The sequence below is a fragment of the Lissotriton vulgaris genome, unplaced genomic scaffold, assembly GCF_964263255.1.
Source record: "Lissotriton vulgaris unplaced genomic scaffold, aLisVul1.2 SCAFFOLD_975, whole genome shotgun sequence".
Taxonomy (NCBI): Eukaryota; Metazoa; Chordata; class Amphibia; order Caudata; family Salamandridae; genus Lissotriton; species Lissotriton vulgaris.
This window is the reverse complement of record NW_028241737.1, coordinates 667,180-691,406: the sequence shown is the minus strand read 5'-3', so window position 1 is coordinate 691,406 and position 24,227 is coordinate 667,180. Positions and strand designations below refer to the sequence as shown.

The following is a 24,227-nucleotide window of genomic DNA, read 5'->3' as shown; positions in this document are numbered from 1 at the left end:
GGTGTGAGGCTTTTGAGCGTTTGGGAGCGTTCGGGACGTGAGTGGACGTTGGACAGGAAACTCTGCGAATTTGAAGCATCCAACATTCCTGCTGCAGTGAGCGGCTCTTTCCATGGACATCTGCCTCTAGGATTCCTCTCAACTTGCCTTCTGATAAAACATTTTGTGAGCAGCAATTACCTTCGACAGCTACAAGGTGGCGCTACATTCTGGTAAGTGCACAAGTATGCACAAAATGTTAGGGACTTTTGCCAGATTTATCGGTGGATCTTGCATATTTTTTTCAGAGGCTAGATATTGCCTAGAAATGCTTTTTAACATAGAGATGTTGGAGTTATAATGTCTGGTCGGGCCTCAGCCCTTCCATTGTTTGCCCACTGTAACATATTTATTACCAGCACATGTGAGTTGTGACTCTGCTTTATAAAACTTATCATATATTAGGACAATGAATGTATCAGAAGGTGCGATTGAGATGTTTGCCTATGTATTTGTTTATTTTTTTATATATGGCTGATTAATCTGTTCATGAAATTTCCATTTTGAGACCTGTTGCATTAAAATATGTCCTGCTTGCAGAATATATAAGCATTTTCACTGCGTTGGCCGGGAATCGAACCCGGGTCAACTGCTTGGGAAGCAGCTATGCTCACCACTATACCACCAACGCCCTCTGATGTGTGTGCTCTCGGTTCTAAATATTACGTTCCCGAAATCAATGACTATCTTGCAACAGCTTCAATGGTGCATTTGGTTTCGATACCAACATGAGAAGTAGTAGAACGTTTTTTGCAGAGGGTAAGGAACTGGGGATTGAAACCAAGGACAAAGTTGTGCAGAAGAGAAGAAATGAAATGCAACAGTACAAAAAGTAGAAATCAGCATATATAGGCAGCATGGGAAGCAAAGCAGGGAAGAGAAAGAGAGAACATTCCATGAAATGCCCAGGAGATAGATAAGAGCAGAAAAAAAAGGGAAGAATGAAATTCAAAGCATGCCCAGAAAGTTGTGTGAAGCTCCCACCAGTCATTTATGGTTATAGTTGTGTGTCTTTACTTTCAAAGTACAGGGTTGATCCTTTCACGAACACTCTTGTATTACACAGACACAGATAGTTGAGAAGTCTTTTCTCACATAGCTGGCACAAGCTTGCGCTTTTCCTTTCTGGCAGTGTGGAAATGACAGCTTCGTCCTTGGAAGGAAAGTCAAGCAAAATTAGCAGAGGATGGTTTCGATCCATCGACCTCTGGGTTATGGGCCCAGCACGCTTCCGCTGCGCCACTCTGCTCGTTCATGAAGGTGATCTCTTTATGCAGATGAGGAGGCATTCAGCGGAGTGAAGTGGCATTGGTCGGGCTCTCACCTCATTTGCCTAATTATATCGCAAGGCATGCTGGGTGCAGAAAATCTTCATCTTCCCCTCTCACAATCAGTCATAACTGATAGTCCAGACCCTCTTACGCACTAGCCGTTTCAGGCCTTTATCAAGACAGCAGCTCTCCAACACTCTCTGTCTCTCTCTCTCTGTGATCCTAGTGCTAGCATGCTCAGGATTTGGCTTTACCTGGGAGCCAGAGATCTACCCGGTGAGGGCTTGCCCGGTGTAAGGCTTTTGAGCGTTTGGGAGCGTTCGGTACATGAGAGGACGTTGGACTGGAAACTATGCAAATTTGAAGCATCCAACCTTCCTGCTGCAGTCGGGGGCTCTTTCCATGGACATCTGCCTTTTGGATTCCTCTAAACTTGCCCTCTGATGAAACATTTTTTGAGCTGCAGTTACCTCCGACGTCTACAAGGTGGCGCTACATTCAGGTGAGGGCACAAGTATGCACAAAATGTTGGCGACTTTCACCAGATTTATCGATGGATCTTGCATATTGTTTTCAGAGGCTAGATATTGCCTAGGAAATGGTTTTTAACATAGAGATGCTGGAGTTATAATGTGTGGTCGGGCCTCAGCCCTTTCATTGTCTGCCCACTGTAAATATTTTTTACCAGCACATGTGAGTGGTGACTCTGCTTTATGAAACTTATCATATATTAGGACAATGAATATAGCAGAAGGGGCGATTGAGATGCTTGCCTACATATTTGTTTATTTTTTATATAACGGCTGATTAATCTGTTCATTATATTTCCATTTTGTGACATGTTGCATTAAAATATATCCTGCTTGCAGAATATATAAGTATTTGTACTGCGTTGGCCGGGAATCGAACCCGGGTCAACTGCTTGGAAGGCAGCTATGCTCACCACTATACCACCAACGCCCTCTGATCTGTGCGCTCTCGGTTCTTAACATTAGGATCCTGAGTTCAATGACTATCTTGCACCAGCTTCAATGGTGCATTTGGTTTAGATACCAACATGAAAAGCAATAGAAAGTTTTTTGCAGAGGGTAAGGAACTGGGATTGAAACCAAGGACAAAGCTGTGCAGAAGAGAAGAATGGAAAGCTGCATTACAAATAATAGATAAGAATATATAGAGGCAGCATGGGAAGCAAAACAGGGAAGAGAAATACAGAACATTCAATTAAATGCCCAGGAGATAGATAAGAGCAGAACAAAAAGGAAAGAATGAAATTCAAAGCCTGCCCATAAAAGTGTTTGAAGGTCCCACCAGTCATTTATGCTTATTATTGTGTGTCTTTACTTTCAAAGTACAGGGTGGATCATTTGATGATCCCTCTCTTGTATTTCAGCAGACACAGATATTTGACAAGTATTTTCTCACATAGCTGGCACAAGCTTGTGCTTTTCCTTGCTGGCAGCGTGGAAATGACAGCTTGGTCCTTGGAAGGAAAGTCAAGCAAAATTAGCAGAGGATGGTTTCGATCCATCGACCTCTGGGTTATGGGCCCAGCACGCTTCCGCTGCGCCACTCTGCTCTGTTGTGAAAGTGTTCTTTTTATGCAGATAGGGAGCATTAAGCAGAGTAGCGTGGGATTGGTACGGCTCTCACCTCATTTGCCTAAGTATATTGCAAGGCATGCTGGGTACAGAAAAACTTCATCTTCCCCTCTCACAATCAGTCATAACTGAAAGTCAGACACTCTTAGGCACTAGCCGTTTCAGACCTTTATCAAGACAGCATGTCATGAACCCTCTCTCTCTCTCTCTGTGATCCTAGCACTAGCATGCTCAGGATTTGGCTTTACCTGGGAGCCAGAGATCTACCCGGTGAGGGCTTGCCCGGTGTGAGGCTTTTGAGCGTTTGGGAGCGTTCGGGACGTGAGTGGACGTTGGACAGGAAACTCTGCGAATTTGAAGCATCCAACATTCCTGCTGCAGTGAGCGGCTCTTTCCATGGACATCTGCCTCTAGGATTCCTCTCAACTTGCCTTCTGATAAAACATTTTGTGAGCAGCAATTACCTTCGACAGCTACAAGGTGGCGCTACATTCTGGTAAGTGCACAAGTATGCACAAAATGTTAGGGACTTTTGCCAGATTTATCGGTGGATCTTGCATATTTTTTTCAGAGGCTAGATATTGCCTAGAAATGCTTTTTAACATAGAGATGTTGGAGTTATAATGTCTGGTCGGGCCTCAGCCCTTCCATTGTTTGCCCACTGTAACATATTTATTACCAGCACATGTGAGTTGTGACTCTGCTTTATAAAACTTATCATATATTAGGACAATGAATGTATCAGAAGGTGCGATTGAGATGTTTGCCTATGTATTTGTTTATTTTTTTATATATGGCTGATTAATCTGTTCATGAAATTTCCATTTTGAGACCTGTTGCATTAAAATATGTCCTGCTTGCAGAATATATAAGCATATTCACTGCGTTGGCCGGGAATCGAACCCGGGTCAACTGCTTGGGAAGCAGCTATGCTCACCACTATACCACCAACGCCCTCTGATGTGTGTGCTCTCGGTTCTAAATATTACGTTCCCGAAATCAATGACTATCTTGCAACAGCTTCAATGGTGCATTTGGTTTCGATACCAACATGAGAAGTAGTAGAACGTTTTTTGCAGAGGGTAAGGAACTGGGGATTGAAACCAAGGACAAAGTTGTGCAGAAGAGAAGAAATGAAATGCAACAGTACAAAAAGTAGAAATCAGCATATATAGGCAGCATGGGAAGCAAAGCAGGGAAGAGAAAGAGAGAACATTCCATGAAATGCCCAGGAGATAGATAAGAGCAGAAAAAAAAGGGAAGAATGAAATTCAAAGCATGCCCAGAAAGTTGTGTGAAGCTCCCACCAGTCATTTATGGTTATAGTTGTGTGTCTTTACTTTCAAAGTACAGGGTTGATCCTTTCACGAACACTCTTGTATTACACAGACACAGATAGTTGAGAAGTCTTTTCTCACATAGCTGGCACAAGCTTGCGCTTTTCCTTTCTGGCAGTGTGGAAATGACAGCTTCGTCCTTGGAAGGAAAGTCAAGCAAAATTAGCAGAGGATGGTTTCGATCCATCGACCTCTGGGTTATGGGCCCAGCACGCTTCCGCTGCGCCACTCTGCTCGTTCATGAAGGTGATCTCTTTATGCAGATGAGGAGGCATTCAGCGGAGTGAAGTGGCATTGGTCGGGCTCTCACCTCATTTGCCTAATTATATCGCAAGGCATGCTGGGTGCAGAAAATCTTCATCTTCCCCTCTCACAATCAGTCATAACTGATAGTCCAGACCCTCTTACGCACTAGCCGTTTCAGGCCTTTATCAAGACAGCAGCTCTCCAACACTCTCTGTCTCTCTCTCTCTGTGATCCTAGTGCTAGCATGCTCAGGATTTGGCTTTACCTGGGAGCCAGAGATCTACCCGGTGAGGGCTTGCCCGGTGTAAGGCTTTTGAGCGTTTGGGAGCGTTCGGTACATGAGAGGACGTTGGACTGGAAACTATGCAAATTTGAAGCATCCAACCTTCCTGCTGCAGTCGGGGGCTCTTTCCATGGACATCTGCCTTTTGGATTCCTCTAAACTTGCCCTCTGATGAAACATTTTTTGAGCTGCAGTTACCTCCGACGTCTACAAGGTGGCGCTACATTCAGGTGAGGGCACAAGTATGCACAAAATGTTGGCGACTTTCACCAGATTTATCGATGGATCTTGCATATTGTTTTCAGAGGCTAGATATTGCCTAGGAAATGGTTTTTAACATAGAGATGCTGGAGTTATAATGTGTGGTCGGGCCTCAGCCCTTTCATTGTCTGCCCACTGTAAATATTTTTTACCAGCACATGTGAGTGGTGACTCTGCTTTATGAAACTTATCATATATTAGGACAATGAATATAGCAGAAGGGGCGATTGAGATGCTTGCCTACATATTTGTTTATTTTTTATATAACGGCTGATTAATCTGTTCATTATATTTCCATTTTGTGACATGTTGCATTAAAATATATCCTGCTTGCAGAATATATAAGTATTTGTACTGCGTTGGCCGGGAATCGAACCCGGGTCAACTGCTTGGAAGGCAGCTATGCTCACCACTATACCACCAACGCCCTCTGATCTGTGCGCTCTCGGTTCTTAACATTAGGATCCTGAGTTCAATGACTATCTTGCACCAGCTTCAATGGTGCATTTGGTTTAGATACCAACATGAAAAGCAATAGAAAGTTTTTTGCAGAGGGTAAGGAACTGGGATTGAAACCAAGGACAAAGCTGTGCAGAAGAGAAGAATGGAAAGCTGCATTACAAATAATAGATAAGAATATATAGAGGCAGCATGGGAAGCAAAACAGGGAAGAGAAATACAGAACATTCAATTAAATGCCCAGGAGATAGATAAGAGCAGAACAAAAAGGAAAGAATGAAATTCAAAGCCTGCCCATAAAAGTGTTTGAAGGTCCCACCAGTCATTTATGCTTATTATTGTGTGTCTTTACTTTCAAAGTACAGGGTGGATCATTTGATGATCCCTCTCTTGTATTTCAGCAGACACAGATATTTGACAAGTATTTTCTCACATAGCTGGCACAAGCTTGTGCTTTTCCTTGCTGGCAGCGTGGAAATGACAGCTTGGTCCTTGGAAGGAAAGTCAAGCAAAATTAGCAGAGGATGGTTTCGATCCATCGACCTCTGGGTTATGGGCCCAGCACGCTTCCGCTGCGCCACTCTGCTCTGTTGTGAAAGTGTTCTTTTTATGCAGATAGGGAGCATTAAGCAGAGTAGCGTGGGATTGGTACGGCTCTCACCTCATTTGCCTAAGTATATTGCAAGGCATGCTGGGTACAGAAAAACTTCATCTTCCCCTCTCACAATCAGTCATAACTGAAAGTCAGACACTCTTAGGCACTAGCCGTTTCAGACCTTTATCAAGACAGCATGTCATGAACCCTCTCTCTCTCTCTCTGTGATCCTAGCACTAGCATGCTCAGGATTTGGCTTTACCTGGGAGCCAGAGATCTACCCGGTGAGGGCTTGCCCGGTGTGAGGCTTTTGAGCGTTTGGGAGCGTTCGGGACGTGAGTGGACGTTGGACAGGAAACTCTGCGAATTTGAAGCATCCAACATTCCTGCTGCAGTGAGCGGCTCTTTCCATGGACATCTGCCTCTAGGATTCCTCTCAACTTGCCTTCTGATAAAACATTTTGTGAGCAGCAATTACCTTCGACAGCTACAAGGTGGCGCTACATTCTGGTAAGTGCACAAGTATGCACAAAATGTTAGGGACTTTTGCCAGATTTATCGGTGGATCTTGCATATTTTTTTCAGAGGCTAGATATTGCCTAGAAATGCTTTTTAACATAGAGATGTTGGAGTTATAATGTCTGGTCGGGCCTCAGCCCTTCCATTGTTTGCCCACTGTAACATATTTATTACCAGCACATGTGAGTTGTGACTCTGCTTTATAAAACTTATCATATATTAGGACAATGAATGTATCAGAAGGTGCGATTGAGATGTTTGCCTATGTATTTGTTTATTTTTTTATATATGGCTGATTAATCTGTTCATGAAATTTCCATTTTGAGACCTGTTGCATTAAAATATGTCCTGCTTGCAGAATATATAAGCATTTTCACTGCGTTGGCCGGGAATCGAACCCGGGTCAACTGCTTGGGAAGCAGCTATGCTCACCACTATACCACCAACGCCCTCTGATGTGTGTGCTCTCGGTTCTAAATATTACGTTCCCGAAATCAATGACTATCTTGCAACAGCTTCAATGGTGCATTTGGTTTCGATACCAACATGAGAAGTAGTAGAACGTTTTTTGCAGAGGGTAAGGAACTGGGGATTGAAACCAAGGACAAAGTTGTGCAGAAGAGAAGAAATGAAATGCAACAGTACAAAAAGTAGAAATCAGCATATATAGGCAGCATGGGAAGCAAAGCAGGGAAGAGAAAGAGAGAACATTCCATGAAATGCCCAGGAGATAGATAAGAGCAGAAAAAAAAGGGAAGAATGAAATTCAAAGCATGCCCAGAAAGTTGTGTGAAGCTCCCACCAGTCATTTATGGTTATAGTTGTGTGTCTTTACTTTCAAAGTACAGGGTTGATCCTTTCACGAACACTCTTGTATTACACAGACACAGATAGTTGAGAAGTCTTTTCTCACATAGCTGGCACAAGCTTGCGCTTTTCCTTTCTGGCAGTGTGGAAATGACAGCTTCGTCCTTGGAAGGAAAGTCAAGCAAAATTAGCAGAGGATGGTTTCGATCCATCGACCTCTGGGTTATGGGCCCAGCACGCTTCCGCTGCGCCACTCTGCTCGTTCATGAAGGTGATCTCTTTATGCAGATGAGGAGGCATTCAGCGGAGTGAAGTGGCATTGGTCGGGCTCTCACCTCATTTGCCTAATTATATCGCAAGGCATGCTGGGTGCAGAAAATCTTCATCTTCCCCTCTCACAATCAGTCATAACTGATAGTCCAGACCCTCTTACGCACTAGCCGTTTCAGGCCTTTATCAAGACAGCAGCTCTCCAACACTCTCTGTCTCTCTCTCTCTGTGATCCTAGTGCTAGCATGCTCAGGATTTGGCTTTACCTGGGAGCCAGAGATCTACCCGGTGAGGGCTTGCCCGGTGTAAGGCTTTTGAGCGTTTGGGAGCGTTCGGTACATGAGAGGACGTTGGACTGGAAACTATGCAAATTTGAAGCATCCAACCTTCCTGCTGCAGTCGGGGGCTCTTTCCATGGACATCTGCCTTTTGGATTCCTCTAAACTTGCCCTCTGATGAAACATTTTTTGAGCTGCAGTTACCTCCGACGTCTACAAGGTGGCGCTACATTCAGGTGAGGGCACAAGTATGCACAAAATGTTGGCGACTTTCACCAGATTTATCGATGGATCTTGCATATTGTTTTCAGAGGCTAGATATTGCCTAGGAAATGGTTTTTAACATAGAGATGCTGGAGTTATAATGTGTGGTCGGGCCTCAGCCCTTTCATTGTCTGCCCACTGTAAATATTTTTTACCAGCACATGTGAGTGGTGACTCTGCTTTATGAAACTTATCATATATTAGGACAATGAATATAGCAGAAGGGGCGATTGAGATGCTTGCCTACATATTTGTTTATTTTTTATATAACGGCTGATTAATCTGTTCATTATATTTCCATTTTGTGACATGTTGCATTAAAATATATCCTGCTTGCAGAATATATAAGTATTTGTACTGCGTTGGCCGGGAATCGAACCCGGGTCAACTGCTTGGAAGGCAGCTATGCTCACCACTATACCACCAACGCCCTCTGATCTGTGCGCTCTCGGTTCTTAACATTAGGATCCTGAGTTCAATGACTATCTTGCACCAGCTTCAATGGTGCATTTGGTTTAGATACCAACATGAAAAGCAATAGAAAGTTTTTTGCAGAGGGTAAGGAACTGGGATTGAAACCAAGGACAAAGCTGTGCAGAAGAGAAGAATGGAAAGCTGCATTACAAATAATAGATAAGAATATATAGAGGCAGCATGGGAAGCAAAACAGGGAAGAGAAATACAGAACATTCAATTAAATGCCCAGGAGATAGATAAGAGCAGAACAAAAAGGAAAGAATGAAATTCAAAGCCTGCCCATAAAAGTGTTTGAAGGTCCCACCAGTCATTTATGCTTATTATTGTGTGTCTTTACTTTCAAAGTACAGGGTGGATCATTTGATGATCCCTCTCTTGTATTTCAGCAGACACAGATATTTGACAAGTATTTTCTCACATAGCTGGCACAAGCTTGTGCTTTTCCTTGCTGGCAGCGTGGAAATGACAGCTTGGTCCTTGGAAGGAAAGTCAAGCAAAATTAGCAGAGGATGGTTTCGATCCATCGACCTCTGGGTTATGGGCCCAGCACGCTTCCGCTGCGCCACTCTGCTCTGTTGTGAAAGTGTTCTTTTTATGCAGATAGGGAGCATTAAGCAGAGTAGCGTGGGATTGGTACGGCTCTCACCTCATTTGCCTAAGTATATTGCAAGGCATGCTGGGTACAGAAAAACTTCATCTTCCCCTCTCACAATCAGTCATAACTGAAAGTCAGACACTCTTAGGCACTAGCCGTTTCAGACCTTTATCAAGACAGCATGTCATGAACCCTCTCTCTCTCTCTCTGTGATCCTAGCACTAGCATGCTCAGGATTTGGCTTTACCTGGGAGCCAGAGATCTACCCGGTGAGGGCTTGCCCGGTGTGAGGCTTTTGAGCGTTTGGGAGCGTTCGGGACGTGAGTGGACGTTGGACAGGAAACTCTGCGAATTTGAAGCATCCAACATTCCTGCTGCAGTGAGCGGCTCTTTCCATGGACATCTGCCTCTAGGATTCCTCTCAACTTGCCTTCTGATAAAACATTTTGTGAGCAGCAATTACCTTCGACAGCTACAAGGTGGCGCTACATTCTGGTAAGTGCACAAGTATGCACAAAATGTTAGGGACTTTTGCCAGATTTATCGGTGGATCTTGCATATTTTTTTCAGAGGCTAGATATTGCCTAGAAATGCTTTTTAACATAGAGATGTTGGAGTTATAATGTCTGGTCGGGCCTCAGCCCTTCCATTGTTTGCCCACTGTAACATATTTATTACCAGCACATGTGAGTTGTGACTCTGCTTTATAAAACTTATCATATATTAGGACAATGAATGTATCAGAAGGTGCGATTGAGATGTTTGCCTATGTATTTGTTTATTTTTTTATATATGGCTGATTAATCTGTTCATGAAATTTCCATTTTGAGACATGTTGCATTAAAATATGTCCTGCTTGCAGAATATATAAGCATTTTCACTGCGTTGGCCGGGAATCGAACCCGGGTCAACTGCTTGGGAAGCAGCTATGCTCACCACTATACCACCAACGCCCTCTGATGTGTGTGCTCTCGGTTCTAAATATTACGTTCCCGAAATCAATGACTATCTTGCAACAGCTTCAATGGTGCATTTGGTTTCGATACCAACATGAGAAGTAGTAGAACGTTTTTTGCAGAGGGTAAGGAACTGGGGATTGAAACCAAGGACAAAGTTGTGCAGAAGAGAAGAAATGAAATGCAACAGTACAAAAAGTAGAAATCAGCATATATAGGCAGCATGGGAAGCAAAGCAGGGAAGAGAAAGAGAGAACATTCCATGAAATGCCCAGGAGATAGATAAGAGCAGAAAAAAAAGGGAAGAATGAAATTCAAAGCATGCCCAGAAAGTTGTGTGAAGCTCCCACCAGTCATTTATGGTTATAGTTGTGTGTCTTTACTTTCAAAGTACAGGGTTGATCCTTTCACGAACACTCTTGTATTACACAGACACAGATAGTTGAGAAGTCTTTTCTCACATAGCTGGCACAAGCTTGCGCTTTTCCTTTCTGGCAGTGTGGAAATGACAGCTTGGTCCTTGGAAGGAAAGTCAAGCAAAATTAGCAGAGGATGGTTTCGATCCATCGACCTCTGGGTTATGGGCCCAGCACGCTTCCGCTGCGCCACTCTGCTCGTTCATGAAGGTGATCTCTTTATGCAGATGAGGAGGCATTCAGCGGAGTGAAGTGGCATTGGTCGGGCTCTCACCTCATTTGCCTAATTATATCGCAAGGCATGCTGGGTGCAGAAAATCTTCATCTTCCCCTCTCACAATCAGTCATAACTGATAGTCCAGACCCTCTTACGCACTAGCCGTTTCAGGCCTTTATCAAGACAGCAGCTCTCCAACACTCTCTGTCTCTCTCTCTCTGTGATCCTAGTGCTAGCATGCTCAGGATTTGGCTTTACCTGGGAGCCAGAGATCTACCCGGTGAGGGCTTGCCCGGTGTAAGGCTTTTGAGCGTTTGGGAGCGTTCGGTACATGAGAGGACGTTGGACTGGAAACTATGCAAATTTGAAGCATCCAACCTTCCTGCTGCAGTCGGGGGCTCTTTCCATGGACATCTGCCTTTTGGATTCCTCTAAACTTGCCCTCTGATGAAACATTTTTTGAGCTGCAGTTACCTCCGACGTCTACAAGGTGGCGCTACATTCAGGTGAGGGCACAAGTATGCACAAAATGTTGGCGACTTTCACCAGATTTATCGATGGATCTTGCATATTGTTTTCAGAGGCTAGATATTGCCTAGGAAATGGTTTTTAACATAGAGATGCTGGAGTTATAATGTGTGGTCGGGCCTCAGCCCTTTCATTGTCTGCCCACTGTAAATATTTTTTACCAGCACATGTGAGTGGTGACTCTGCTTTATGAAACTTATCATATATTAGGACAATGAATATAGCAGAAGGGGCGATTGAGATGCTTGCCTACATATTTGTTTATTTTTTATATAACGGCTGATTAATCTGTTCATTATATTTCCATTTTGTGACATGTTGCATTAAAATATATCCTGCTTGCAGAATATATAAGTATTTGTACTGCGTTGGCCGGGAATCGAACCCGGGTCAACTGCTTGGAAGGCAGCTATGCTCACCACTATACCACCAACGCCCTCTGATCTGTGCGCTCTCGGTTCTTAACATTAGGATCCTGAGTTCAATGACTATCTTGCACCAGCTTCAATGGTGCATTTGGTTTAGATACCAACATGAAAAGCAATAGAAAGTTTTTTGCAGAGGGTAAGGAACTGGGATTGAAACCAAGGACAAAGCTGTGCAGAAGAGAAGAATGGAAAGCTGCATTACAAATAATAGATAAGAATATATAGAGGCAGCATGGGAAGCAAAACAGGGAAGAGAAATACAGAACATTCAATTAAATGCCCAGGAGATAGATAAGAGCAGAACAAAAAGGAAAGAATGAAATTCAAAGCCTGCCCATAAAAGTGTTTGAAGGTCCCACCAGTCATTTATGCTTATTATTGTGTGTCTTTACTTTCAAAGTACAGGGTGGATCATTTGATGATCCCTCTCTTGTATTTCAGCAGACACAGATATTTGACAAGTATTTTCTCACATAGCTGGCACAAGCTTGTGCTTTTCCTTGCTGGCAGCGTGGAAATGACAGCTTGGTCCTTGGAAGGAAAGTCAAGCAAAATTAGCAGAGGATGGTTTCGATCCATCGACCTCTGGGTTATGGGCCCAGCACGCTTCCGCTGCGCCACTCTGCTCTGTTGTGAAAGTGTTCTTTTTATGCAGATAGGGAGCATTAAGCAGAGTAGCGTGGGATTGGTACGGCTCTCACCTCATTTGCCTAAGTATATTGCAAGGCATGCTGGGTACAGAAAAACTTCATCTTCCCCTCTCACAATCAGTCATAACTGAAAGTCAGACACTCTTAGGCACTAGCCGTTTCAGACCTTTATCAAGACAGCATGTCATGAACCCTCTCTCTCTCTCTCTGTGATCCTAGCACTAGCATGCTCAGGATTTGGCTTTACCTGGGAGCCAGAGATCTACCCGGTGAGGGCTTGCCCGGTGTGAGGCTTTTGAGCGTTTGGGAGCGTTCGGGACGTGAGTGGACGTTGGACAGGAAACTCTGCGAATTTGAAGCATCCAACATTCCTGCTGCAGTGAGCGGCTCTTTCCATGGACATCTGCCTCTAGGATTCCTCTCAACTTGCCTTCTGATAAAACATTTTGTGAGCAGCAATTACCTTCGACAGCTACAAGGTGGCGCTACATTCTGGTAAGTGCACAAGTATGCACAAAATGTTAGGGACTTTTGCCAGATTTATCGGTGGATCTTGCATATTTTTTTCAGAGGCTAGATATTGCCTAGAAATGCTTTTTAACATAGAGATGTTGGAGTTATAATGTCTGGTCGGGCCTCAGCCCTTCCATTGTTTGCCCACTGTAACATATTTATTACCAGCACATGTGAGTTGTGACTCTGCTTTATAAAACTTATCATATATTAGGACAATGAATGTATCAGAAGGTGCGATTGAGATGTTTGCCTATGTATTTGTTTATTTTTTTATATATGGCTGATTAATCTGTTCATGAAATTTCCATTTTGAGACCTGTTGCATTAAAATATGTCCTGCTTGCAGAATATATAAGCATTTTCACTGCGTTGGCCGGGAATCGAACCCGGGTCAACTGCTTGGGAAGCAGCTATGCTCACCACTATACCACCAACGCCCTCTGATGTGTGTGCTCTCGGTTCTAAATATTACGTTCCCGAAATCAATGACTATCTTGCAACAGCTTCAATGGTGCATTTGGTTTCGATACCAACATGAGAAGTAGTAGAACGTTTTTTGCAGAGGGTAAGGAACTGGGGATTGAAACCAAGGACAAAGTTGTGCAGAAGAGAAGAAATGAAATGCAACAGTACAAAAAGTAGAAATCAGCATATATAGGCAGCATGGGAAGCAAAGCAGGGAAGAGAAAGAGAGAACATTCCATGAAATGCCCAGGAGATAGATAAGAGCAGAAAAAAAAGGGAAGAATGAAATTCAAAGCATGCCCAGAAAGTTGTGTGAAGCTCCCACCAGTCATTTATGGTTATAGTTGTGTGTCTTTACTTTCAAAGTACAGGGTTGATCCTTTCACGAACACTCTTGTATTACACAGACACAGATAGTTGAGAAGTCTTTTCTCACATAGCTGGCACAAGCTTGCGCTTTTCCTTTCTGGCAGTGTGGAAATGACAGCTTGGTCCTTGGAAGGAAAGTCAAGCAAAATTAGCAGAGGATGGTTTCGATCCATCGACCTCTGGGTTATGGGCCCAGCACGCTTCCGCTGCGCCACTCTGCTCGTTCATGAAGGTGATCTCTTTATGCAGATGAGGAGGCATTCAGCGGAGTGAAGTGGCATTGGTCGGGCTCTCACCTCATTTGCCTAATTATATCGCAAGGCATGCTGGGTGCAGAAAATCTTCATCTTCCCCTCTCACAATCAGTCATAACTGATAGTCCAGACCCTCTTACGCACTAGCCGTTTCAGGCCTTTATCAAGACAGCAGCTCTCCAACACTCTCTGTCTCTCTCTCTCTGTGATCCTAGTGCTAGCATGCTCAGGATTTGGCTTTACCTGGGAGCCAGAGATCTACCCGGTGAGGGCTTGCCCGGTGTAAGGCTTTTGAGCGTTTGGGAGCGTTCGGTACATGAGAGGACGTTGGACTGGAAACTATGCAAATTTGAAGCATCCAACCTTCCTGCTGCAGTCGGGGGCTCTTTCCATGGACATCTGCCTTTTGGATTCCTCTAAACTTGCCCTCTGATGAAACATTTTTTGAGCTGCAGTTACCTCCGACGTCTACAAGGTGGCGCTACATTCAGGTGAGGGCACAAGTATGCACAAAATGTTGGCGACTTTCACCAGATTTATCGATGGATCTTGCATATTGTTTTCAGAGGCTAGATATTGCCTAGGAAATGGTTTTTAACATAGAGATGCTGGAGTTATAATGTGTGGTCGGGCCTCAGCCCTTTCATTGTCTGCCCACTGTAAATATTTTTTACCAGCACATGTGAGTGGTGACTCTGCTTTATGAAACTTATCATATATTAGGACAATGAATATAGCAGAAGGGGCGATTGAGATGCTTGCCTACATATTTGTTTATTTTTTATATAACGGCTGATTAATCTGTTCATTATATTTCCATTTTGTGACATGTTGCATTAAAATATATCCTGCTTGCAGAATATATAAGTATTTGTACTGCGTTGGCCGGGAATCGAACCCGGGTCAACTGCTTGGAAGGCAGCTATGCTCACCACTATACCACCAACGCCCTCTGATCTGTGCGCTCTCGGTTCTTAACATTAGGATCCTGAGTTCAATGACTATCTTGCACCAGCTTCAATGGTGCATTTGGTTTAGATACCAACATGAAAAGCAATAGAAAGTTTTTTGCAGAGGGTAAGGAACTGGGATTGAAACCAAGGACAAAGCTGTGCAGAAGCGAAGAATGGAAAGCTGCATTACAAATAATAGATAAGAATATATAGAGGCAGCATGGGAAGCAAAACAGGGAAGAGAAATACAGAACATTCAATTAAATGCCCAGGAGATAGATAAGAGCAGAACAAAAAGGAAAGAATGAAATTCAAAGCCTGCCCATAAAAGTGTTTGAAGGTCCCACCAGTCATTTATGCTTATTATTGTGTGTCTTTACTTTCAAAGTACAGGGTGGATCATTTGATGATCCCTCTCTTGTATTTCAGCAGACACAGATATTTGACAAGTATTTTCTCACATAGCTGGCACAAGCTTGTGCTTTTCCTTGCTGGCAGCGTGGAAATGACAGCTTGGTCCTTGGAAGGAAAGTCAAGCAAAATTAGCAGAGGATGGTTTCGATCCATCGACCTCTGGGTTATGGGCCCAGCACGCTTCCGCTGCGCCACTCTGCTCTGTTGTGAAAGTGTTCTTTTTATGCAGATAGGGAGCATTAAGCAGAGTAGCGTGGGATTGGTACGGCTCTCACCTCATTTGCCTAAGTATATTGCAAGGCATGCTGGGTACAGAAAAACTTCATCTTCCCCTCTCACAATCAGTCATAACTGAAAGTCAGACACTCTTAGGCACTAGCCGTTTCAGACCTTTATCAAGACAGCATGTCATGAACCCTCTCTCTCTCTCTCTGTGATCCTAGCACTAGCATGCTCAGGATTTGGCTTTACCTGGGAGCCAGAGATCTACCCGGTGAGGGCTTGCCCGGTGTGAGGCTTTTGAGCGTTTGGGAGCGTTGTGGACGTTGGACAGGAAACTCTGCGAATTTGAAGCATCCAACATTCCTGCTGCAGTGAGCGGCTCTTTCCATGGACATCTGCCTCTAGGATTCCTCTCAACTTGCCTTCTGATAAAACATTTTGTGAGCAGCAATTACCTTCGACAGCTACAAGGTGGCGCTACATTCTGGTAAGTGCACAAGTATGCACAAAATGTTAGGGACTTTTGCCAGATTTATCGGTGGATCTTGCATATTTTTTTCAGAGGCTAGATATTGCCTAGAAATGCTTTTTAACATAGAGATGTTGGAGTTATAATGTCTGGTCGGGCCTCAGCCCTTCCATTGTTTGCCCACTGTAACATATTTATTACCAGCACATGTGAGTTGTGACTCTGCTTTATAAAACTTATCATATATTAGGACAATGAATGTATCAGAAGGTGCGATTGAGATGTTTGCCTATGTATTTGTTTATTTTTTTATATATGGCTGATTAATCTGTTCATGAAATTTCCATTTTGAGACCTGTTGCATTAAAATATGTCCTGCTTGCAGAATATATAAGCATTTTCACTGCGTTGGCCGGGAATCGAACCCGGGTCAACTGCTTGGGAAGCAGCTATGCTCACCACTATACCACCAACGCCCTCTGATGTGTGTGCTCTCGGTTCTAAATATTACGTTCCCGAAATCAATGACTATCTTGCAACAGCTTCAATGGTGCATTTGGTTTCGATACCAACATGAGAAGTAGTAGAACGTTTTTTGCAGAGGGTAAGGAACTGGGGATTGAAACCAAGGACAAAGTTGTGCAGAAGAGAAGAAATGAAATGCAACAGTACAAAAAGTAGAAATCAGCATATATAGGCAGCATGGGAAGCAAAGCAGGGAAGAGAAAGAGAGAACATTCCATGAAATGCCCAGGAGATAGATAAGAGCAGAAAAAAAAGGGAAGAATGAAATTCAAAGCATGCCCAGAAAGTTGTGTGAAGCTCCCACCAGTCATTTATGGTTATAGTTGTGTGTCTTTACTTTCAAAGTACAGGGTTGATCCTTTCACGAACACTCTTGTATTACACAGACACAGATAGTTGAGAAGTCTTTTCTCACATAGCTGGCACAAGCTTGCGCTTTTCCTTTCTGGCAGTGTGGAAATGACAGCTTGGTCCTTGGAAGGAAAGTCAAGCAAAATTAGCAGAGGATGGTTTCGATCCATCGACCTCTGGGTTATGGGCCCAGCACGCTTCCGCTGCGCCACTCTGCTCGTTCATGAAGGTGATCTCTTTATGCAGATGAGGAGGCATTCAGCGGAGTGAAGTGGCATTGGTCGGGCTCTCACCTCATTTGCCTAATTATATCGCAAGGCATGCTGGGTGCAGAAAATCTTCATCTTCCCCTCTCACAATCAGTCATAACTGATAGTCCAGACCCTCTTACGCACTAGCCGTTTCAGGCCTTTATCAAGACAGCAGCTCTCCAACACTCTCTGTCTCTCTCTCTCTGTGATCCTAGTGCTAGCATGCTCAGGATTTGGCTTTACCTGGGAGCCAGAGATCTACCCGGTGAGGGCTTGCCCGGTGTAAGGCTTTTGAGCGTTTGGGAGCGTTCGGTACATGAGAGGACGTTGGACTGGAAACTATGCAAATTTGAAGCATCCAACCTTCCTGCTGCAGTCGGGGGCTCTTTCCATGGACATCTGCCTTTTGGATTCCTCTAAACTTGCCCTCTGATGAAACATTTTTTGAGCTGCAGTTACCTCCGACGTCTACAAGGTGGCGCTACATTCAGGTGAGGGCACAAGTATGCACAAAATGTTGGCGACTTTCACCAGATTTATCGATGGATCTTGCATATTGTTTTCAGAGGCTAGATATTGCCTAGGAAATGGTTTTTAACATAGAGATGCTGGAGTTATAATGTGTGGTCGGGCCTCAGCCCTTTCATTGTCTGCCCACTGTAAATATTTTTTACCAGCACATGTGAGTGGTGACTCTGCTTTATGAAACTTATCATATATTAGGACAATGAATATAGCAGAAGGGGCGATTGAGATGCTTGCCTACATATTTGTTTATTTTTTATATAACGGCTGATTAATCTGTTCATTATATTTCCATTTTGTGACATGTTGCATTAAAATATATCCTGCTTGCAGAATATATAAGTATTTGTACTGCGTTGGCCGGGAATCGAACCCGGGTCAACTGCTTGGAAGGCAGCTATGCTCACCACTATACCACCAACGCCCTCTGATCTGTGCGCTCTCGGTTCTTAACATTAGGATCCTGAGTTCAATGACTATCTTGCACCAGCTTCAATGGTGCATTTGGTTTAGATACCAACATGAAAAGCAATAGAAAGTTTTTTGCAGAGGGTAAGGAACTGGGATTGAAACCAAGGACAAAGCTGTGCAGAAGAGAAGAATGGAAAGCTGCATTACAAATAATAGATAAGAATATATAGAGGCAGCATGGGAAGCAAAACAGGGAAGAGAAATACAGAACATTCAATTAAATGCCCAGGAGATAGATAAGAGCAGAACAAAAAGGAAAGAATGAAATTCAAAGCCTGCCCATAAAAGTGTTTGAAGGTCCCACCAGTCATTTATGCTTATTATTGTGTGTCTTTACTTTCAAAGTACAGGGTGGATCATTTGATGATCCCTCTCTTGTATTTCAGCAGACACAGATATTTGACAAGTATTTTCTCACATAGCTGGCACAAGCTTGTGCTTTTCCTTGCTGGCAGCGTGGAAATGACAGCTTGGTCCTTGGAAGGAAAGTCAAGCAAAATTAGCAGAGGATGGTTTCGATCCATCGACCTCTGGGTTATGGGCCCAGCACGCTTCCGCTGCGCCACTCTGCTCTGTTGTGAAAGTGTTCTTTTTATGCAGATAGGGAGCATTAAGCAGAGTAGCGTGGGATTGGTACGGCTCTCACCTCATTTGCCTAAGTATATTGCAAGGCATGCTGGGTACAGAAAAACTTCATCTTCCCCTCTCACAATCAGTCATAACTGAAAGTCAGACACTCTTAGGCACTAGCCGTTTCAGACCTTTATCAAGACAGCATGTCATGAACCCTCTCTCTCTCTCTCTGTGATCCTAGCACTAGCATGCTCAGGATTTGGCTTTACCTGGGAGCCAGAGATCTACCCGGTGAGGGCTTGCCCGGTGTGAGGCTTTTGAGCGTTTGGGAGCGTTCGGGACGTGAGTGGACGTTGGACAGGAAACTCTGCGAATTTGAAGCATCCAACATTCCTGCTGCAGTGAGCGGCTCTTTCCATGGACATCTGCCTCTAGGATTCCTCTCAACTTGCCTTCTGATAAAACATTTTGTGAGCAGCAATTACCTTCGACAGCTACAAGGTGGCGCTACATTCTGGTAAGTGCACAAGTATGCACAAAATGTTAGGGACTTTTGCCAGATTTATCGGTGGATCTTGCATATTTTTTTCAGAGGCTAGATATTGCCTAGAAATGCTTTTTAACATAGAGATGTTGGAGTTATAATGTCTGGTCGGGCCTCAGCCCTTCCATTGTTTGCCCACTGTAACATATTTATTACCAGCACATGTGAGTTGTGACTCTGCTTTATAAAACTTATCATATATTAGGACAATGAATGTATCAGAAGGTGCGATTGAGATGTTTGCCTATGTATTTGTTTATTTTTTTATATATGGCTGATTAATCTGTTCATGAAATTTCCATTTTGAGACCTGTTGCATTAAAATATGTCCTGCTTGCAGAATATATAAGCATTTTCACTGCGTTGGCCGGGAATCGAACCCGGGTCAACTGCTTGGGAAGCAGCTATGCTCACCACTATACCACCAACGCCCTCTGATGTGTGTGCTCTCGGTTCTAAATATTACGTTCCCGAAATCAATGACTATCTTGCAACAGCTTCAATGGTGCATTTGGTTTCGATACCAACATGAGAAGTAGTAGAACGTTTTTTGCAGAGGGTAAGGAACTGGGGATTGAAACCAAGGACAAAGTTGTGCAGAAGAGAAGAAATGAAATGCAACAGTACAAAAAGTAGAAATCAGCATATATAGGCAGCATGGGAAGCAAAGCAGGGAAGAGAAAGAGAGAACATTCCATGAAATGCCCAGGAGATAGATAAGAGCAGAAAAAAAAGGGAAGAATGAAATTCAAAGCATGCCCAGAAAGTTGTGTGAAGCTCCCACCAGTCATTTATGGTTATAGTTGTGTGTCTTTACTTTCAAAGTACAGGGTTGATCCTTTCACGAACACTCTTGTATTACACAGACACAGATAGTTGAGAAGTCTTTTCTCACATAGCTGGCACAAGCTTGCGCTTTTCCTTTCTGGCAGTGTGGAAATGACAGCTTGGTCCTTGGAAGGAAAGTCAAGCAAAATTAGCAGAGGATGGTTTCGATCCATCGACCTCTGGGTTATGGGCCCAGCACGCTTCCGCTGCGCCACTCTGCTCGTTCATGAAGGTGATCTCTTTATGCAGATGAGGAGGCATTCAGCGGAGTGAAGTGGCATTGGTCGGGCTCTCACCTCATTTGCCTAATTATATCGCAAGGCATGCTGGGTGCAGAAAATCTTCATCTTCCCCTCTCACAATCAGTCATAACTGATAGTCCAGACCCTCTTACGCACTAGCCGTTTCAGGCCTTTATCAAGACAGCAGCTCTCCAACACTCTCTGTCTCTCTCTCTCTGTGATCCTAGTGCTAGCATGCTCAGGATTTGGCTTTACCTGGGAGCCAGAGATCTACCCGGTGAGGGCTTGCCCGGTGTAAGGCTTTTGAGCGTTTGGGAGCGTTCGGTACATGAGAGGACGTTGGACTGGAAACTATGCAAATTTGAAGCATCCAACCTTCCTGCTGCAGTCGGGGGCTCTTTCCATGGACATCTGCCTTTTGGATTCCTCTAAACTTGCCCTCTGATGAAACATTTTTTGAGCTGCAGTTACCTCCGACGTCTACAAGGTGGCGCTACATTCAGGTGAGGGCACAAGTATGCACAAAATGTTGGCGACTTTCACCAGATTTATCGATGGATCTTGCATATTGTTTTCAGAGGCTAGATATTGCCTAGGAAATGGTTTTTAACATAGAGATGCTGGAGTTATAATGTGTGGTCGGGCCTCAGCCCTTTCATTGTCTGCCCACTGTAAATATTTTTTACCAGCACATGTGAGTGGTGACTCTGCTTTATGAAACTTATCATATATTAGGACAATGAATATAGCAGAAGGGGCGATTGAGATGCTTGCCTACATATTTGTTTATTTTTTATATAACGGCTGATTAATCTGTTCATTATATTTCCATTTTGTGACATGTTGCATTAAAATATATCCTGCTTGCAGAATATATAAGTATTTGTACTGCGTTGGCCGGGAATCGAACCCGGGTCAACTGCTTGGAAGGCAGCTATGCTCACCACTATACCACCAACGCCCTCTGATCTGTGCGCTCTCGGTTCTTAACATTAGGATCCTGAGTTCAATGACTATCTTGCACCAGCTTCAATGGTGCATTTGGTTTAGATACCAACATGAAAAGCAATAGAAAGTTTTTTGCAGAGGGTAAGGAACTGGGATTGAAACCAAGGACAAAGCTGTGCAGAAGAGAAGAATGGAAAGCTGCATTACAAATAATAGATAAGAATATATAGAGGCAGCATGGGAAGCAAAACAGGGAAGAGAAATACAGAACATTCAATTAAATGCCCAGGAGATAGATAAGAGCAGAACAAAAAGGAAAGAATGAAATTCAAAGCCTGCCCATAAAAGTGTTTGAAGGTCCCACCAGTCATTTATGCTTATTATTGTGTGTCTTTACTTTCAAAGTACAGGGTGGATCATTTGATGATCCCTCTCTTGTATTTCAGCAGACACAGATATTTGACAAGTATTTTCTCACATAGCTGGCACAAGCTTGTGCTTTTCCTTGCTGGCAGCGTGGAAATGACAGCTTGGTCCTTGGAAGGAAAGTCAAGCAAAATTAGCAGAGGATGGTTTCGATCCATCGACCTCTGGGTTATGGGCCCAGCACGCTTCCGCTGCGCCACTCTGCTCTGTTGTGAAAGTGTTCTTTTTATGCAGATAGGGAGCATTAAGCAGAGTAGCGTGGGATTGGTACGGCTCTCACCTCATTTGCCTAAGTATATTGCAAGGCATGCTGGGTACAGAAAAACTTCATCTTCCCCTCTCACAATCAGTCATAACTGAAAGTCAGACACTCTTAGGCACTAGCCGTTTCAGACCTTTATCAAGACAGCATGTCATGAACCCTCTCTCTCTCTCTCTGTGATCCTAGCACTAGCATGCTCAGGATTTGGCTTTACCTGGGAGCCAGAGATCTACCCGGTGAGGGCTTGCCCGGTGTGAGGCTTTTGAGCGTTTGGGAGCGTTCGGGACGTGAGTGGACGTTGGACAGGAAACTCTGCGAATTTGAAGCATCCAACATTCCTGCTGCAGTGAGCGGCTCTTTCCATGGACATCTGCCTCTAGGATTCCTCTCAACTTGCCTTCTGATAAAACATTTTGTGAGCAGCAATTACCTTCGACAGCTACAAGGTGGCGCTACATTCTGGTAAGTGCACAAGTATGCACAAAATGTTAGGGACTTTTGCCAGATTTATCGGTGGATCTTGCATATTTTTTTCAGAGGCTAGATATTGCCTAGAAATGCTTTTTAACATAGAGATGTTGGAGTTATAATGTATGGTCGGGCCTCAGCCCTTCCATTGTTTGCCCACTGTAACATATTTATTACCAGCACATGTGAGTTGTGACTCTGCTTTATAAAACTTATCATATATTAGGACAATGAATGTATCAGAAGGTGCGATTGAGATGTTTGCCTATGTATTTGTTTATTTTTTTATATATGGCTGATTAATCTGTTCATGAAATTTCCATTTTGAGACCTGTTGCATTAAAATATGTCCTGCTTGCAGAATATATAAGCATTTTCACTGCGTTGGCCGGGAATCGAACCCGGGTCAACTGCTTGGGAAGCAGCTATGCTCACCACTATACCACCAACGCCCTCTGATGTGTGTGCTCTCGGTTCTAAATATTACGTTCCCGAAATCAATGACTATCTTGCAACAGCTTCAATGGTGCATTTGGTTTCGATACCAACATGAGAAGTAGTAGAACGTTTTTTGCAGAGGGTAAGGAACTGGGGATTGAAACCAAGGACAAAGTTGTGCAGAAGAGAAGAAATGAAATGCAACAGTACAAAAAGTAGAAATCAGCATATATAGGCAGCATGGGAAGCAAAGCAGGGAAGAGAAAGAGAGAACATTCCATGAAATGCCCAGGAGATAGATAAGAGCAGAAAAAAAAGGGAAGAATGAAATTCAAAGCATGCCCAGAAAGTTGTGTGAAGCTCCCACCAGTCATTTATGGTTATAGTTGTGTGTCTTTACTTTCAAAGTACAGGGTTGATCCTTTCACGAACACTCTTGTATTACACAGACACAGATAGTTGAGAAGTCTTTTCTCACATAGCTGGCACAAGCTTGCGCTTTTCCTTTCTGGCAGTGTGGAAATGACAGCTTGGTCCTTGGAAGGAAAGTCAAGCAAAATTAGCAGAGGATGGTTTCGATCCATCGACCTCTGGGTTATGGGCCCAGCACGCTTCCGCTGCGCCACTCTGCTCGTTCATGAAGGTGATCTCTTTATGCAGATGAGGAGGCATTCAGCGGAGTGAAGTGGCATTGGTCGGGCTCTCACCTCATTTGCCTAATTATATCGCAAGGCATGCTGGGTGCAGAAAATCTTCATCTTCCCCTCTCACAATCAGTCATAACTGATAGTCCAGACCCTCTTACGCACTAGCCGTTTCAGGCCTTTATCAAGACAGCAGCTCTCCAACACTCTCTGTCTCTCTCTCTCTGTGATCCTAGTGCTAGCATGCTCAGGATTTGGCTTTACCTGGGAGCCAGAGATCTACCCGGTGAGGGCTTGCCCGGTGTAAGGCTTTTGAGCGTTTGGGAGCGTTCGGTACATGAGAGGACGTTGGACTGGAAACTATGCAAATTTGAAGCATCCAACCTTCCTGCTGCAGTCGGGGGCTCTTTCCATGGACATCTGCCTTTTGGATTCCTCTAAACTTGCCCTCTGATGAAACATTTTTTGAGCTGCAGTTACCTCCGACGTCTACAAGGTGGCGCTACATTCAGGTGAGGGCACAAGTATGCACAAAATGTTGGCGACTTTCACCAGATTTATCGATGGATCTT

The 24,227-nt window shown here is 43.8% G+C and overlaps 30 non-coding genes across 30 annotated transcripts; all 30 read right to left on the bottom strand.

The window, feature by feature from the left end:
• Positions 1–598: 598 nt before the first annotated feature.
• TRNAG-CCC (transfer RNA glycine (anticodon CCC)) lies at positions 599–670 on the bottom strand. The gene has a single exon. It is a non-coding gene; the product is annotated as a tRNA-Gly (tRNA).
• Positions 671–1,216: 546 nt separating this feature from the next.
• Positions 1,217–1,288, bottom strand: TRNAM-CAU (transfer RNA methionine (anticodon CAU)). Its single transcript has one exon. It is a non-coding gene; the product is annotated as a tRNA-Met (tRNA).
• A 910-nt stretch (positions 1,289–2,198) lies between these two features.
• On the bottom strand, positions 2,199–2,270 carry TRNAG-UCC (transfer RNA glycine (anticodon UCC)). Its single transcript has one exon. It is a non-coding gene; the product is annotated as a tRNA-Gly (tRNA).
• Positions 2,271–2,817: 547 nt separating this feature from the next.
• TRNAM-CAU (transfer RNA methionine (anticodon CAU)) lies at positions 2,818–2,889 on the bottom strand. Its single transcript has one exon. It is a non-coding gene; the product is annotated as a tRNA-Met (tRNA).
• Positions 2,890–3,793: 904 nt separating this feature from the next.
• On the bottom strand, positions 3,794–3,865 carry TRNAG-CCC (transfer RNA glycine (anticodon CCC)). The gene has a single exon. It is a non-coding gene; the product is annotated as a tRNA-Gly (tRNA).
• A 546-nt stretch (positions 3,866–4,411) lies between these two features.
• Positions 4,412–4,483, bottom strand: TRNAM-CAU (transfer RNA methionine (anticodon CAU)). The gene has a single exon. It is a non-coding gene; the product is annotated as a tRNA-Met (tRNA).
• A 910-nt stretch (positions 4,484–5,393) lies between these two features.
• On the bottom strand, positions 5,394–5,465 carry TRNAG-UCC (transfer RNA glycine (anticodon UCC)). The gene has a single exon. It is a non-coding gene; the product is annotated as a tRNA-Gly (tRNA).
• Positions 5,466–6,012: 547 nt separating this feature from the next.
• TRNAM-CAU (transfer RNA methionine (anticodon CAU)) lies at positions 6,013–6,084 on the bottom strand. Its single transcript has one exon. It is a non-coding gene; the product is annotated as a tRNA-Met (tRNA).
• A 904-nt stretch (positions 6,085–6,988) lies between these two features.
• Positions 6,989–7,060, bottom strand: TRNAG-CCC (transfer RNA glycine (anticodon CCC)). Its single transcript has one exon. It is a non-coding gene; the product is annotated as a tRNA-Gly (tRNA).
• Positions 7,061–7,606: 546 nt separating this feature from the next.
• Positions 7,607–7,678, bottom strand: TRNAM-CAU (transfer RNA methionine (anticodon CAU)). The gene has a single exon. It is a non-coding gene; the product is annotated as a tRNA-Met (tRNA).
• A 910-nt stretch (positions 7,679–8,588) lies between these two features.
• Positions 8,589–8,660, bottom strand: TRNAG-UCC (transfer RNA glycine (anticodon UCC)). The gene has a single exon. It is a non-coding gene; the product is annotated as a tRNA-Gly (tRNA).
• Positions 8,661–9,207: 547 nt separating this feature from the next.
• TRNAM-CAU (transfer RNA methionine (anticodon CAU)) lies at positions 9,208–9,279 on the bottom strand. The gene has a single exon. It is a non-coding gene; the product is annotated as a tRNA-Met (tRNA).
• A 904-nt stretch (positions 9,280–10,183) lies between these two features.
• On the bottom strand, positions 10,184–10,255 carry TRNAG-CCC (transfer RNA glycine (anticodon CCC)). Its single transcript has one exon. It is a non-coding gene; the product is annotated as a tRNA-Gly (tRNA).
• Positions 10,256–10,801: 546 nt separating this feature from the next.
• On the bottom strand, positions 10,802–10,873 carry TRNAM-CAU (transfer RNA methionine (anticodon CAU)). Its single transcript has one exon. It is a non-coding gene; the product is annotated as a tRNA-Met (tRNA).
• Positions 10,874–11,783: 910 nt separating this feature from the next.
• Positions 11,784–11,855, bottom strand: TRNAG-UCC (transfer RNA glycine (anticodon UCC)). Its single transcript has one exon. It is a non-coding gene; the product is annotated as a tRNA-Gly (tRNA).
• A 547-nt stretch (positions 11,856–12,402) lies between these two features.
• Positions 12,403–12,474, bottom strand: TRNAM-CAU (transfer RNA methionine (anticodon CAU)). The gene has a single exon. It is a non-coding gene; the product is annotated as a tRNA-Met (tRNA).
• Positions 12,475–13,378: 904 nt separating this feature from the next.
• Positions 13,379–13,450, bottom strand: TRNAG-CCC (transfer RNA glycine (anticodon CCC)). Its single transcript has one exon. It is a non-coding gene; the product is annotated as a tRNA-Gly (tRNA).
• A 546-nt stretch (positions 13,451–13,996) lies between these two features.
• TRNAM-CAU (transfer RNA methionine (anticodon CAU)) lies at positions 13,997–14,068 on the bottom strand. The gene has a single exon. It is a non-coding gene; the product is annotated as a tRNA-Met (tRNA).
• A 910-nt stretch (positions 14,069–14,978) lies between these two features.
• On the bottom strand, positions 14,979–15,050 carry TRNAG-UCC (transfer RNA glycine (anticodon UCC)). Its single transcript has one exon. It is a non-coding gene; the product is annotated as a tRNA-Gly (tRNA).
• Positions 15,051–15,597: 547 nt separating this feature from the next.
• Positions 15,598–15,669, bottom strand: TRNAM-CAU (transfer RNA methionine (anticodon CAU)). The gene has a single exon. It is a non-coding gene; the product is annotated as a tRNA-Met (tRNA).
• Positions 15,670–16,563: 894 nt separating this feature from the next.
• On the bottom strand, positions 16,564–16,635 carry TRNAG-CCC (transfer RNA glycine (anticodon CCC)). Its single transcript has one exon. It is a non-coding gene; the product is annotated as a tRNA-Gly (tRNA).
• Positions 16,636–17,181: 546 nt separating this feature from the next.
• TRNAM-CAU (transfer RNA methionine (anticodon CAU)) lies at positions 17,182–17,253 on the bottom strand. Its single transcript has one exon. It is a non-coding gene; the product is annotated as a tRNA-Met (tRNA).
• A 910-nt stretch (positions 17,254–18,163) lies between these two features.
• Positions 18,164–18,235, bottom strand: TRNAG-UCC (transfer RNA glycine (anticodon UCC)). Its single transcript has one exon. It is a non-coding gene; the product is annotated as a tRNA-Gly (tRNA).
• Positions 18,236–18,782: 547 nt separating this feature from the next.
• TRNAM-CAU (transfer RNA methionine (anticodon CAU)) lies at positions 18,783–18,854 on the bottom strand. Its single transcript has one exon. It is a non-coding gene; the product is annotated as a tRNA-Met (tRNA).
• Positions 18,855–19,758: 904 nt separating this feature from the next.
• TRNAG-CCC (transfer RNA glycine (anticodon CCC)) lies at positions 19,759–19,830 on the bottom strand. The gene has a single exon. It is a non-coding gene; the product is annotated as a tRNA-Gly (tRNA).
• A 546-nt stretch (positions 19,831–20,376) lies between these two features.
• On the bottom strand, positions 20,377–20,448 carry TRNAM-CAU (transfer RNA methionine (anticodon CAU)). The gene has a single exon. It is a non-coding gene; the product is annotated as a tRNA-Met (tRNA).
• A 910-nt stretch (positions 20,449–21,358) lies between these two features.
• TRNAG-UCC (transfer RNA glycine (anticodon UCC)) lies at positions 21,359–21,430 on the bottom strand. Its single transcript has one exon. It is a non-coding gene; the product is annotated as a tRNA-Gly (tRNA).
• A 547-nt stretch (positions 21,431–21,977) lies between these two features.
• Positions 21,978–22,049, bottom strand: TRNAM-CAU (transfer RNA methionine (anticodon CAU)). The gene has a single exon. It is a non-coding gene; the product is annotated as a tRNA-Met (tRNA).
• A 904-nt stretch (positions 22,050–22,953) lies between these two features.
• Positions 22,954–23,025, bottom strand: TRNAG-CCC (transfer RNA glycine (anticodon CCC)). Its single transcript has one exon. It is a non-coding gene; the product is annotated as a tRNA-Gly (tRNA).
• Positions 23,026–23,571: 546 nt separating this feature from the next.
• Positions 23,572–23,643, bottom strand: TRNAM-CAU (transfer RNA methionine (anticodon CAU)). Its single transcript has one exon. It is a non-coding gene; the product is annotated as a tRNA-Met (tRNA).
• Between the last annotated feature and the right edge of the window lie 584 nt (positions 23,644–24,227).